This window comes from Branchiostoma floridae, chromosome 15 (assembly GCF_000003815.2).
Source record: "Branchiostoma floridae strain S238N-H82 chromosome 15, Bfl_VNyyK, whole genome shotgun sequence".
Taxonomy (NCBI): Eukaryota; Metazoa; Chordata; class Leptocardii; order Amphioxiformes; family Branchiostomatidae; genus Branchiostoma; species Branchiostoma floridae.
In genome coordinates, this window is record NC_049993.1 from 9,225,586 (window position 1) to 9,238,058 (window position 12,473).

At 40.1% G+C, this 12,473-nt stretch overlaps 1 protein-coding gene and 1 long non-coding RNA gene across 3 annotated transcripts in view; one reads left to right on the plus strand and one right to left on the minus strand.

Annotated features, from left to right (window-relative positions):
- LOC118431375 (cAMP-specific 3',5'-cyclic phosphodiesterase 4C-like) overlaps positions 1-12,473 on the minus strand; it is a gene marked incomplete in the record, with an annotated part of 222,145 nt that overhangs the window by 139,012 nt on the left and 70,660 nt on the right.
- The window catches only part of LOC118431452, a 20,308-nt gene continuing 9,793 nt past the window's right edge, over positions 1,959-12,473 (plus strand). The window contains exons 1-3 of one of the 2 annotated variants that reach the window (XR_004832982.1): positions 1,959-2,237; positions 3,111-3,175; positions 9,291-9,404. This is a non-coding gene — a long non-coding RNA (uncharacterized LOC118431452). The remainder of the gene's footprint in view (positions 2,238-3,110; positions 3,176-9,290; positions 9,405-12,473) is intronic. The other variant, XR_004832981.1, reaches the window with a different exon arrangement.

Consider the following 12,473-nt stretch of genomic DNA (forward strand, 5'->3'; position numbering starts at 1 on the left):
AGTAGTGGCAAGGTGAGTGGCAAGGTATTGGACCTAGCAGAGCATGGGGCATTTAAGAAACATACAGGTTGACACATTAAAAACACGTAACATACATCCATTCCTGCATCTTAATGCTAACTGACACTTGATGGTTGGGACATCTGTTTCAAATTTGATGTTTTGGCAAACAGCCCTCATCCTAGGGGACCAACTGTTGTCTTGGGTTACCACTGACCCAGTTTTTCCACAATTAGCAAGGAAATTTCATAAGAGGCCCAACAATCCTTTCTGTACTTATTAGGCCTGACTGGAAGTATAACTAAAGAGAACATACTGTGTTCATATCTCAAAGAACTGTGGATGCTGGTTGTTGGAATTTAGTTTATGATTGTTTTCTTCCAGTCTTGGATGAGTTGTTCTTTGCAAGCGGCCCCAGCAATATGATCAACTGTTACCTTTCCCCATCCCGCCCACAGCTGGAATTGTCACTGACCCAGTTTTTACTAACTTAAAGGAAAAACTTCAGCTACAGGCTAAACCCCATGCATAGCCTTGGGGCCCAGAAAAGGTAGTCTTTCAGGCTAGCCAGCCCAGCTCCTGGGCCCAGGCTTTTCCGTAAACCCGTAAATGCTTGGCAATGTTTACTTTTTGACAAACATTACCAGACTTACCTGGCAATTCTCGCTTTTGGTAGATTCCACTTTTTGTGCAGTGAGGGGGCCAGACATGTTAGCCGTGTACATTATGATTCAGAATCTCATTAAGGATTACATGTTTACCGATTGTTTATATTACACAATGGAGGTTGACCAACTGCATGAGTGAAGTTGGTTTAATAGTGTAATGAATACGATGTGCAGTGATGATACTACATATTCCTGCTACATATCCCTGGTATTGCATAGAAAAAGACAAGGACTGACCGGATAAGTTGGTCACATTGCACATTCGGTGCAAGCGGTGCAAGCCTGCCAAACGTCACATTGCTGCTACACATTGCTTTCAAAACGTTTTAGGTTTTACAGATCTAATCAAAGCGACGGTATAGAATTTTCTTGAAGGACATTTGATTACTTATATTGTGTGCTATAATAAACCCGACACCCTCGCACGCTGTTACAGCTATTGGTAAGATGATACAGCACCAGCAGTGGCCCAGAGTTCAGTACTATCAGTGTTGGATTTCTCCTGGCATCTTTAGTGACAACACGTTATACTGATGAATAGAGGTAATCCTACAGGAGTAATTTTCTGACAAAAATCTCATCTATCGCATCCATCAGAGATCTGTGTGTTACGCAAGGTTTCGGGTATAATGGGTGGCAGGACTCAAGGGTCTCCAACTGAGCCGTAACCAAAGTACGTGACTTATCACGTGCCCAGAGGTGGGTCATGTGCGACACGGATACTTGCGTATGTCATGCTCAAACTTTGATGGCCAAGGATGCTTCGCAGATAGATTTTCTGGAGCAGTATGTTAGCTGTACGGGACATCGTTTCTACTGCGTAGATTTAAAGTTAAAGTTGATTTTTGTAAAGCAGCGATTTGCATGATGCCTGCGAATGATTGATTGAGAAAAATAAAGACAATTATGGTAGAGACCAACACCTACCTGATGGCACATATCGCATCGTTTTCGGTGAAACATCATGGTATTTGGGGGTTTACATCACGTTACACTATTATTATTATTGTTACATGTATGTTGTCAGAACGACCATAGATGAGAGGGAAGAACAATTATCCAAGAAGAACATTGTAGATGAAGTGGGATTTTGCGGTAATACATTGAATATAGTGTCGTGGTGGGCACCCCAATACGAACAAGATCAAAGCAATTGAACCACCGTGATGTAGATTGCGACAATCTATGGGTAATTAGGTGAAGTTTGCGCAATCAGCATTCCCGTTTAAAGTGTTTGCCGTCACTATTTCTTTTTTGAGGTAAGGTACAATACAATTGGTGTTCTTTAATGTTAACTTCAACGACAAGCCTGTATGGGAAGGCCGAAAAATAGGCCGAAAAGTAAACATTAGTGTAGCCCTGGATTAACGTTAGCGGCAGTAAAGAGTGCGACAATCTATAGACAATCAGGTTTTAAAAGAATTGACCTATACTTGACCTTTTCCAAGGGTCATATCAAGCCGTCCTCCATTTTATTCGGAGTGACCCGGTCGCATGGTCCAGGGCATGGCGTGAACCAGGGCGTGAATAATCTGTTGACAACCTCCAGGGTTTTCTGGATACATGCAGGTGCATCTTCTCTGCTTATGCCTCAGTGGATTAACATACACGTGACTTCAGACATGAGAAATGAGCTCAAATGCGAACACGATATATCACTTTCGTTTGAAGACCAGTAGAGGTCAACATTCTCTGCCTGATTACCCTAATGTCGCATGTTTCGATGCACTTTTCCCTCTACTACTAAGAATCTCATTTTCAATGCTTTACCGACTTATCAGATTAATGGCATAGCCACAATGGCATTTAGGCATTTGTTTCAGTTAACTCGGTAACTAAAAGGATCATGTCACGGATATAGCAGCTAAATGGTATATACTATACGATTAGGCTTTGGTAATTCTGACAAAATACCTTGCTTATCATCTATGGCAGCTCAATAAGATTGCCTAGTTTCAGTTTTAAGACATTGAAAAATCTTTATGGAGGGAATGTCATTTTTCAATTACCCGTGCCATTTGGAATTACTTCTGCGAAACCACTGGCTTCCATTCGACTCAACTTTTATTAATATGATATTGTTTTCATTAAAACAAGTTAAGCGGTAGATTCGCACTTTGGCTCATTTGTTTACTTTTGGAACTTAGAATAGATTCATTGTTTTTTCTTTGTATTGTATGCCTACAATTTCAAGAAATTTTGATGATGTAATTTTCTAACTTCATGTAGTTCTATATCGTTTTATAATTGGCATTGCAAATAAAACCATGCTCTTGCTCTTTGTCACAACTATACTGTTACGCTAGCTTTAGATAATGATTAATGAAAGAGCCACTTACAGTGCTTATGCAACCCAGATTTACTCTCGTATTCAAACGAGGTCTCGCTGATCATATGATTGTCGTAAACAACAAAGACAGATGGCTAAATCCTCCGTTACAGCCCTAAGATGGACGTCCTGAGCAGGTCGGCCCGAAACTGCAATCAGCCGATACCCAACTAATGCCGTAAGTGGCCATCTGTTTGAATTCTCTGCAATAACAAGATCCAGTAATGGCGGCTATTGGGCCTCTAACATTTGTTCAGGAAACGACGTTTTCCATTACAGAAATCTAGACCTTATTACGAGCTGCGCTCTTAGGCAGATATGTTATCATCGTAATAGCAGAAAACCGACCTGAAGCTCCATTAGACATAAAGGGGGAAACTAACGACACGATGTCTATCACAGATGTTCAATCAGAAACCCGAAACTAGTAAGAACACTTTGATATTCCAATTCACGTACGAGGTGGAGGGCCCCTCAATTGTGCGGGAGTCTACTGTTGCATTGAAATTGCAAGGCGCTTTCTTTCCTCATCTTTGAGAGGTTATTTCAAAATCGACCAGAACTTTATTCTCTATGCACAGTTTCCTATGTTGGGTCGATACGAGATGAGACGAAAGGCAATCATGAATTTTTCACGTCATTTTAAGTCCTGCATGGTGCGGGTTTAATGCAACCCCATAAAAGGATTATGAAAGTATAGCATTTCTTTTCATAAGATTACATAGCGTGTACCGTAGGCGTATGAAACGTTATTCTGGTAATCGCATTTTACCAGCACGAGACTAGAGGTTGCACGTGAACCTTTGCTATGGCAATTTGCGTGTCCAAAGTATACATATTGCAATCCCATGACCGTGAGATAGAAATGAGGAAGGCCGTCAACGTCAGCAACATGGAAACAAATATTTTCCAACCCACAGCTTCGATCTGTTAAAGAAAGGAGGAATACATACCGAATTTTTATAGCACATGATTTAGCAGAAGTTGAGTGTAAGGGTGCATGTGCCTGCAATTATACATGACCTGACATGTATACTCTACACCACGTATTGCCCTGCCATGGTTTTAAAGTGTGAGAAAATCCAAATATAAAGTAGGTTGGCAATCAGTCAAGAATTGGAAGTAGGCCGCGTGCTGTTCATGTTGTAAAATTATTGATAGATTCGTTATTAGTGCATAGGATATTGGAACTATTGTCCAATAGGTAGGATGAGAGAATGTCTGAATGATATAATGGACGCTACATGGAGGGGGCTAGATCAAGAGCACGATGGTCCTATAAACAATCACACTTAATGTATCGAAGTTGGCACCCAGAACGTATGACAGAACGTATGTACGTGTAATTCAAATTAAGAAAACTCAATTTGGTTGATCCTAATACACATTAACAAACCAAGTACATACTCAAACACAAGTATGTCGTAGGTCAAGTCAATTCTGTTCTTATTACTCGGGTAGCTCGCGTAAAGCGTCTGGCCAAACTTGTGTCGTTCCAGTTCACTAGTCCTGACTCTTAGCCGCATTTGTATTCACCACGCAACGTTAAAAGCTACATCGTCGTCAAAGTTGGCTCCAACTCAACTTTTAACAGAAGCAAGCTCTTAAGGTTTTCCAGGAACCAGTGTTGTACAAAGAATACCAGACCAAACTAATGTGCAGAAAGATTATTGTTTCGAGAAGTCTCTCTTTCTGGGGTAATGATTTTGTCATAAAGAGTATAACTGGTCCGACTTATTATGTTAATGTTTCTGTTATTTCATGAAACCACGTATAATTCTTTATTAAAGATATCCTATAATGTTTCATCCACACTTCTTCTGAATATCAAAAGAAATTAAACCATCAGCGTTTTTTACGACTTTTAGAATCTTAAAAGATTTATTTTTAAAAACTGCACACACAACGAAGGTGTGGTGATTCAAGTTATTCAACTCTACATGAAATACCTACGTGATGGTTGTCACACAAGACCTATCCCCTGTGGAACGCGTCTCGTCTGGTACCCATTGTCTGATATTAATCATGAGAAATGGTCACCTCTACTGACCGTACGGGGACGCAGGAAATCATGGCTGCTTCGCCTCTAATTACATTAATGTCAATGTAAAAGACAAGGCATCGTTAGGCCCGTGGCCATGACAGATTCCTTCAATGAGTAAGAAGGTCATGATTAATTACAAGGACGGAAACACCCAGTCTGGCTCTGATTTGGCATTTACAGCACCTGTGACGATTTATCGGGTCAGAAATGGAGGGCATCCCTAATGATTATATACAGTGGGTAAAATGCTGATTCTGCACTTTCGTGATGCAGCTTAAAGGTTACTTCCTACAGAAATCTGCGCAGAACGGAAGCCAGGAATGAAACTGAAGGCCTCCGGCAACCATTGCACTGTTATCGTTTTCGGAAAGCATGGATGTTGAAACCGGGGTATAAGTCCGACGGTTTATATTGGGTGGGCCGACTACTCTCTCTTCGCAGGCTAAATTGTGAGGACTAATCGCAAGGGTCTGGAGATTTTCGATAAGTGCGGTGGGTTCTTTAACGCCATCGTGATCTTTTACAAGTTTCAAAGGAAATTTCACATGTAATACATTAACTTCTTATTCAGTATGGTTGATGGTCCAGGTAAATACTTAGTGTTCCAATCATCATTTCCCATATGTTCTGAACATCGGCGTATATGAAAATGTAAGCAGGATTAGACAAGAAACCGAGGAACTCATATCTCCACGAAATTACAGTTTTTATGCATTTTTTTAAATTTTATGGTCCTAGCCATCACAGATCATTCCCTTCTTCACTTTATCGGACCTACCTATCTCCGTCCCATAAGGTGCCATTGGTCGTCCCTATTCTATGGCACTAGGATGACCAGCTGTCTTTGGATGATCTTTGAACTTTATTGCTCAACAATCGCACAAGGTACAATGTATGACAATCAGTAACAACTACTAACTATGTAGATAATTGTAATACGTGGCTACATATAGAACAACAAAATATTGTATTATCACACTACTGTTAAGACGGGGGTGTTGGTCTGTTTGCCTGAAAATACTGTTAGGGACCCCAAATCGCCATTTTTCGTCGGATGTTAATAACTGTTAACATGACAAAGTCCATATGCAAATCCACCAAAAGGATCTTGAATCATTGGCACAAACACACAAACAAATACGTTGCCTCATTGGAGCTGCACCTCATTCCCCGAAGGTAAAAATCGTATGAAATGAAAATGATCTTTTGCTCATATGACGTCAACTTATAAGCCACGTGAGTGAGTTGGAATTAAACATCACGATACCGACAGACGAAGGTGATTATGCACCAGACGTGTCATTTGTACCCTTAATCGTGCAGCAGCTGCTCCTAACGCTCCTGTACGTCATTGACACGGTGCTTAAAAGCACTCGATCCCCTCTTCGTGTTCTGAAACTCGACTTGGATGATGACGCCCATGTCTAATGGGTTTTATAATAGTGACAATCACGAAGTTCGAGAGTAGCTACTTCTGATTAAATAGAGACAGGAGAATACCAATAAGAGTCTCTATTGGCCAAAAATGGATATTCTTTATTTCATTATCGAGGTATCGTTATGTAATGACGCCCGCTGCTATGTTGAAAGAGCCTTGACATTCTTAAATCAATGACGAAACTTAATAGTAGTTATCACTGATTGAATATAGACACAGGAAAATCCCCACAAATGTCTGAATTGGTCAGAGATGGGTGTTCTTATTGCATTATTTAAGTATCATTATACAATGACGCCCATGGCTGTTAGATTCTATATAGAGATAAGGCCACACATAAACCAATCCCGAAACTCAATAGTACCTTTAGTTGTTACTGATTGAATATTGAGACAGGAAGATACCAATAAATGTCTGAATTGGTCAATGATGACCACCCTGTTTTTTTTTCTATTCAAGGCTACTCCAAAGTTACGGGCTACATGAATAGGACTGTAACAGTATCTAAATATATTCGGCTCGAAATACCACCTGCATATGCACGTTAGTGCAGGTAAAACTGGACCTGTGCAGGTATTTTTGGTGTCTACCCTCACCTAACCTTCAGTGGTCTACATGTATTTACAGGGTTTTATACATAAATGTCTTATGATGTAGGTGTATATGAAAAGTTACTAGCTGCATTGACTGTTACCACCTATGAAGTATAAAAGGAGAAATAGCAATGGTTCCTAACAATTTTAGTATGATCCATACTTTCTAAATTCAGAGTGGTGCAGGTAAGATCTGTGTGGTCCATTGTCATTCAAAGTTGTTCCATTGGCACTGTAATTAGTCAAGCTTAAATGTGGCTAAAGGCAAACAACTAATTAGAGTCTTACGAATGAGAAGATCAATGGATATAGCCTACCTGACTGGGCCCATAATTACAGCCCATTTCTTCTTAATGCGATCGATTTGTTAAGTGTCGTTTCCGTTTGGAAAACAAATATCTGTGTAAGGAGGCTTAACATGCCTGAAGGCCATTCATTAGGATCAGTAATTGGTTTAAAATATGTTCAGGATGATGATATTGGTTTGGGTTTGTCTGATCATGGTGAACATATGCACTAATACAACCGAATAGAGATGTCTGTAATGTATATACATGCGATCACACACACAAATATATATCGATAGATAGTAGATATTTATATGTCCAAGCTGATACGAAGTATAGTGGAGCAAAACGGAATACTAATGATAGAAAAAACTATCATTAGTGTGAATGCTGTATGAAAGAATGGAAAATATGGAAACTAACTCCAATAGCATCGTTTATATCGACCGAAAATGCAACTAAACGTATGATAGCCAAAACTGATGTCGTACATTTTGCAAATAGCCTGTTATGAAACCTATTCCAACGCTATCGTAAAATCAATCGCAAAAGCGTTATCACAAGTTTGCAATCTAAGATGTCAAAGTACTGTGGTAATAACAATATTGCAGAGCAAAACAAATAAGTCAATGACTTTAACTGGCTTTGATGTGAAGTGTTTTGTGCATGTTAGTACACATTTCACAAGGTTTTATTGATGGTTCACACCAGGTCCAAAGTCTATAAACAAAAAAGTTAAAGTCTATAAAGCATATATGACTTTAGGCATTTCGTTACAAAAGTTGCGTTCCTAACTGACGTATTACATAGTAAAAGTGGGCAAGCTAAGAACAAAATTGCATTTGTTATTATCACAGTAATATCGTTCGGATTAAATCAGAGGATCCTGTGGTAACAGCCATCAACCATGCATCACCAACATTTTTCAATTTCGCAAAGTCAGGCGGACTCGGAGAAACATTCCAATATTCCACGGACCATCCCCTGTATATCAGCAATGTTCACACACACGCATGTAATTGATAAGCTTTTGCAGTACACTTCTGAACCTCCCTCGAAACGTCAGAATTTCAGATACAAATTTCAAGTACAAAGCAAGACACATGATCAAGAAACATAAGTAATAATGAACTAGCGTTACTAGAAGATGTAAAACATTCAACAGGTGGAAACCGAAGAATACAATCGCCACGTAAGATGATAAAAAGATTACTCCAATTGCTTGTTAATCATTGGAGTATGTTACGCTGTGAGATACTTTATAATATTCCAAGTCATCTGAGGTGAGGCTGAATGACAAGGCGATTAGGTTTACCGGGTTCATGAACACGGGTGCTGTAAGAATCTTGTCACGCCGTGATTGAGAGCTTAAAAGTCTCAGATGCCTTCTCACTTCAAGCAATCAATCACCGCGTAGTGAGGATTCCGGGCTGTTCTGCACCATTGCACTGGAAGTCCGTGGAATCTTATGCAAGAATTCGGCAGTAACGGCGATATTACTTATGCCAAGATTGTTTTTCGTTTCATAGTCATAGCAGAGGCGGTGAAGATGTATACATTTCATTTCAATTCTGTTATGAGCATCACAACATAAAAGGCGTTCCAGATTCTCCCAAACTACTGTATGCGAAAGTGTCTGCCAACTTTGATGGCTAAAAGTATTTCTTACTCTCTTGGGCTCTATACATTCAGATGATGGAGAGTAACTGCAAGGCAATAATACATCTCTCCGCACTTTCGCACTGCTTTGATTCCTCATAGGCAAGTAGTTTCCATGGACCCACAGTTTGTGTTTTGGAAAGTATATCCCTCTGGGGGACACATGAATCGGCAGTAAATTGTAGGTTTGTCATTGGGACAGAATGGCCCAGCAGAGTCATCCTATGCAACCAAAAATGTCTCATTTCTGAATTGTCCTTCATAATTCACAGAAACCTGTAGATGCACTGCAGTTCAGTCCCACGAGATTCACGAACTATGGGCCCACTTTCTACAAACCGCCCACCCACCACCTCCGTCTGCGGAATACAGGCACCGGCATTGAGGTACGGGCTGGCCTTTACAGCCAATGCGATTTGCTTCTATAAAGGTTACAGATCCTTTCTGTCAGCCTCTGGGCAGAGCTTCTATAAGCAATAAAGTTCTCTCCTTGCAGGAAATTGCTACCAACCCACGCCTAACTCCACCTAATAAATCACAAAAAGTCTTCGTGGCATTTGAAAACATGCTTTAAGCAATGAAAGATTTTACAACCTAAGCTACGCTGATATCACAAGAATAGCTGGAAAAGGTCTGAATACAAGGTAATCTGAATTCTTTCATTTTCTTGAATCCAACAGCATCTACCCTGGCGTATTATGTTAGTCTCAACACGCGTTTTGGACCAACGACTTGTAGAGCTCACTTCTGATTGAGCCTCTTAGGGAGACCACAAGGCTGTAGATGGTACAGTCCGATTTGCTGATATTGGATGTGATATTGGATGCGCTCCTGTCGAAACGTAGGAGTAAGTTGCTAACCGTAAGATTTAAACCAGCTGCTACTTGTAAATGTTACAATCAAGTCCGGCCGTCTATTCGTATCGTTCAAAATTCCATAGTTGTTTTTGTTGCCTTTTTCAAACTATACAATTCAGATATCTCCACACACTTTTATGACAAATACCGTATCTGAATTATTACAAAGTGATATTGATTTGGCGTCACATCACTTCATACCACTCAAACATATCTCGCTACGCGCTTTGAAGGCGGCATATTGGCTACTAAGTTGGAATGACATTTCAAATTGTCGTGGCAAGAAGCAACTGTTCATGCTGAAGCACATTGCTGAAGACTCACATTTAGGGCAAAATCAATTACTTCAACGCTTTAACTGTAATCTGAACAGGACACCTTGATAGAATAGGCCAGATGGGGGCTGTAAATGGAATAGCTCTCTTATTAGTTCCGGGAAGGGGGTCAATGACCCCCAACAAGTGTACTATTTTTGTCTGCGTTTGTTGTTGGATTTGTTTGAATGTTCGTGGTTACTGAGGCTGCGAATAAACATGGCAATTTAAGCTACCGTACCAGTTCTTTCAGGTTTTTCTAGGATTATAGATCCTCAACTTGAGCGTAGTGCTGTACAGTCTATTAATTAGCTTTCGCTTTCCAAATGATAGCTTTTGTTAAGAACAATTTTCGAGCCAACTAGCTACTCTCCTAACACAGGTCAGGTTTAGCTTGCTACACTGTCTTATAGGTACTGCCTCGTGTTATGATAAACTATCTCTACATAAATGAAAAAAGTTTAAAACCATCCATTATTCATGGGAAGTTGGTATCAAACACCTTTGGCACACCTAAAACAACATAATGACTTTGGGGGTGTGGATACTTGAACTCGATATCTTAAACTCTTCCTTCAATTGATTTTAATGAAGACGCAGTATGGCATGAAAAGTGAAGTTTTATTCATTTGGACTTCACCCTGTTCCTGTGTTGCCCCATAACGTACCAGGCATGACATTTAGAATGCTGTTTTCATTCAGTGACAGTAATAGGACCTTAAGAGGTAACTATACATCTATATAGAATCCCCCGCATTTCAAATTTCTTAAATGTCACTTTGAAATGTTATTGGAATCAACAGTCGAGCGCCCTATACCCATAAGAGTTGTGGAAAGGGTATCCGATAAATTGAAGGTGGTTGCCGTGAACCGTGGACGAGATTCAGCTGACCAGCGGATCGGGCAATGACCAACCTTTAAGCAAGTATTGCAGTAAGACCTTTGGCATTTGGTGATATTTCTCTCGATCAAATTGGAAAAGGCACAGGACCAGGGGTCGACATGCACTTATGCACTTTTAATGATATACGTCCTGTCCGGGACGTGCATTGGGAAGTTGCTCCGAAGTAAAATGAAAGATATTTTCCATCTGATTCAATAATAGTTTTAGTAATGCCTGTCGTGAAGGTATAAGATAGATATTATAATAAACAGTTTCTCATCTGGATTGCTCCTGGTAGAATAAAATATGGTCCTGGTGGAATTCCAATCTCTCTTAGGAGGATTCCAGATTCCCCTGGATTCCAATCTACCCTGTGACATCTACCTTTGAATATACCTGTACAATCAACAAAAGTTTGGACAGTTTGGAAAATGATCACTTCTCATCGGTTTTGATCACTACTTCCTATCACGACAGCAAACGAATCAGCAGCTCTACAATCTCAGACATCAATCGTGTTTAACATAATAATAATGCGTGAAAACAACCATGTCGGCAAGATCGCAATGCTTTATTATAGATGACGGGGCTTCATTCGAAGAGAAAATTGCTCTTCGATGGTAGACCTCAACGTGCCGTAGCGAACTTTTGTTTGCATTAAAATGCACAAGGTATGACTGTTATAACAGCAATGATATTCAAATACGATTCAATCTCTACAACTGGATTTAAAAAAAAACGGATATTTACTTCCGGACATTTCGAGTGACATCCATCACTCTTCTTCAGCGTCACTAGTCACTTCTTCTTGTGACGCTGGAGAAGAGTGATGGATGTCACTCGAAATGTCCGGAAGTAAATATCTGTGCATCTTAAGTTAAGATTTGCCATATGTTTTTGCCATCTGGTCCCGTCACACATAGTGTAATGTGAAAGCTGCGTACATGGATAACACAAAGCCTCATTTAATCAACCAGATGTGACTGACTGCGTGTGTTTTTTTTTTTGGGGGGGGGGGGGGGGGAGGGGGGTTCTTATGAATTGACAGTTGTACTAACCAGTTGGTGGCTGCCTGGAGGTTGTCATTGTTGCTACTTCTTATAATGAATTTACATTTATGCAATTCTTCATGATGTGATTCATTTTCAGTACAGCAAATAATGCAATATCTGCGACAATAAAGTCTGAAGAACATAGTACTTATCAGAATAACTCTTCCTTCACCCCCTTGTTTGTAGAGTGTACCCACAGTATCCATGACATTTAAGGCACTGATTTACAGGTGCCAGTGTGTAATTACCCATGGTATTACCCGGCTTACCACCTGGGCTGCGGACCGGGGGTCTTGGCCTTGGACGAGACGTAAAGGCCAAAGGAAAAATGAATGATTTGACAAAAAGG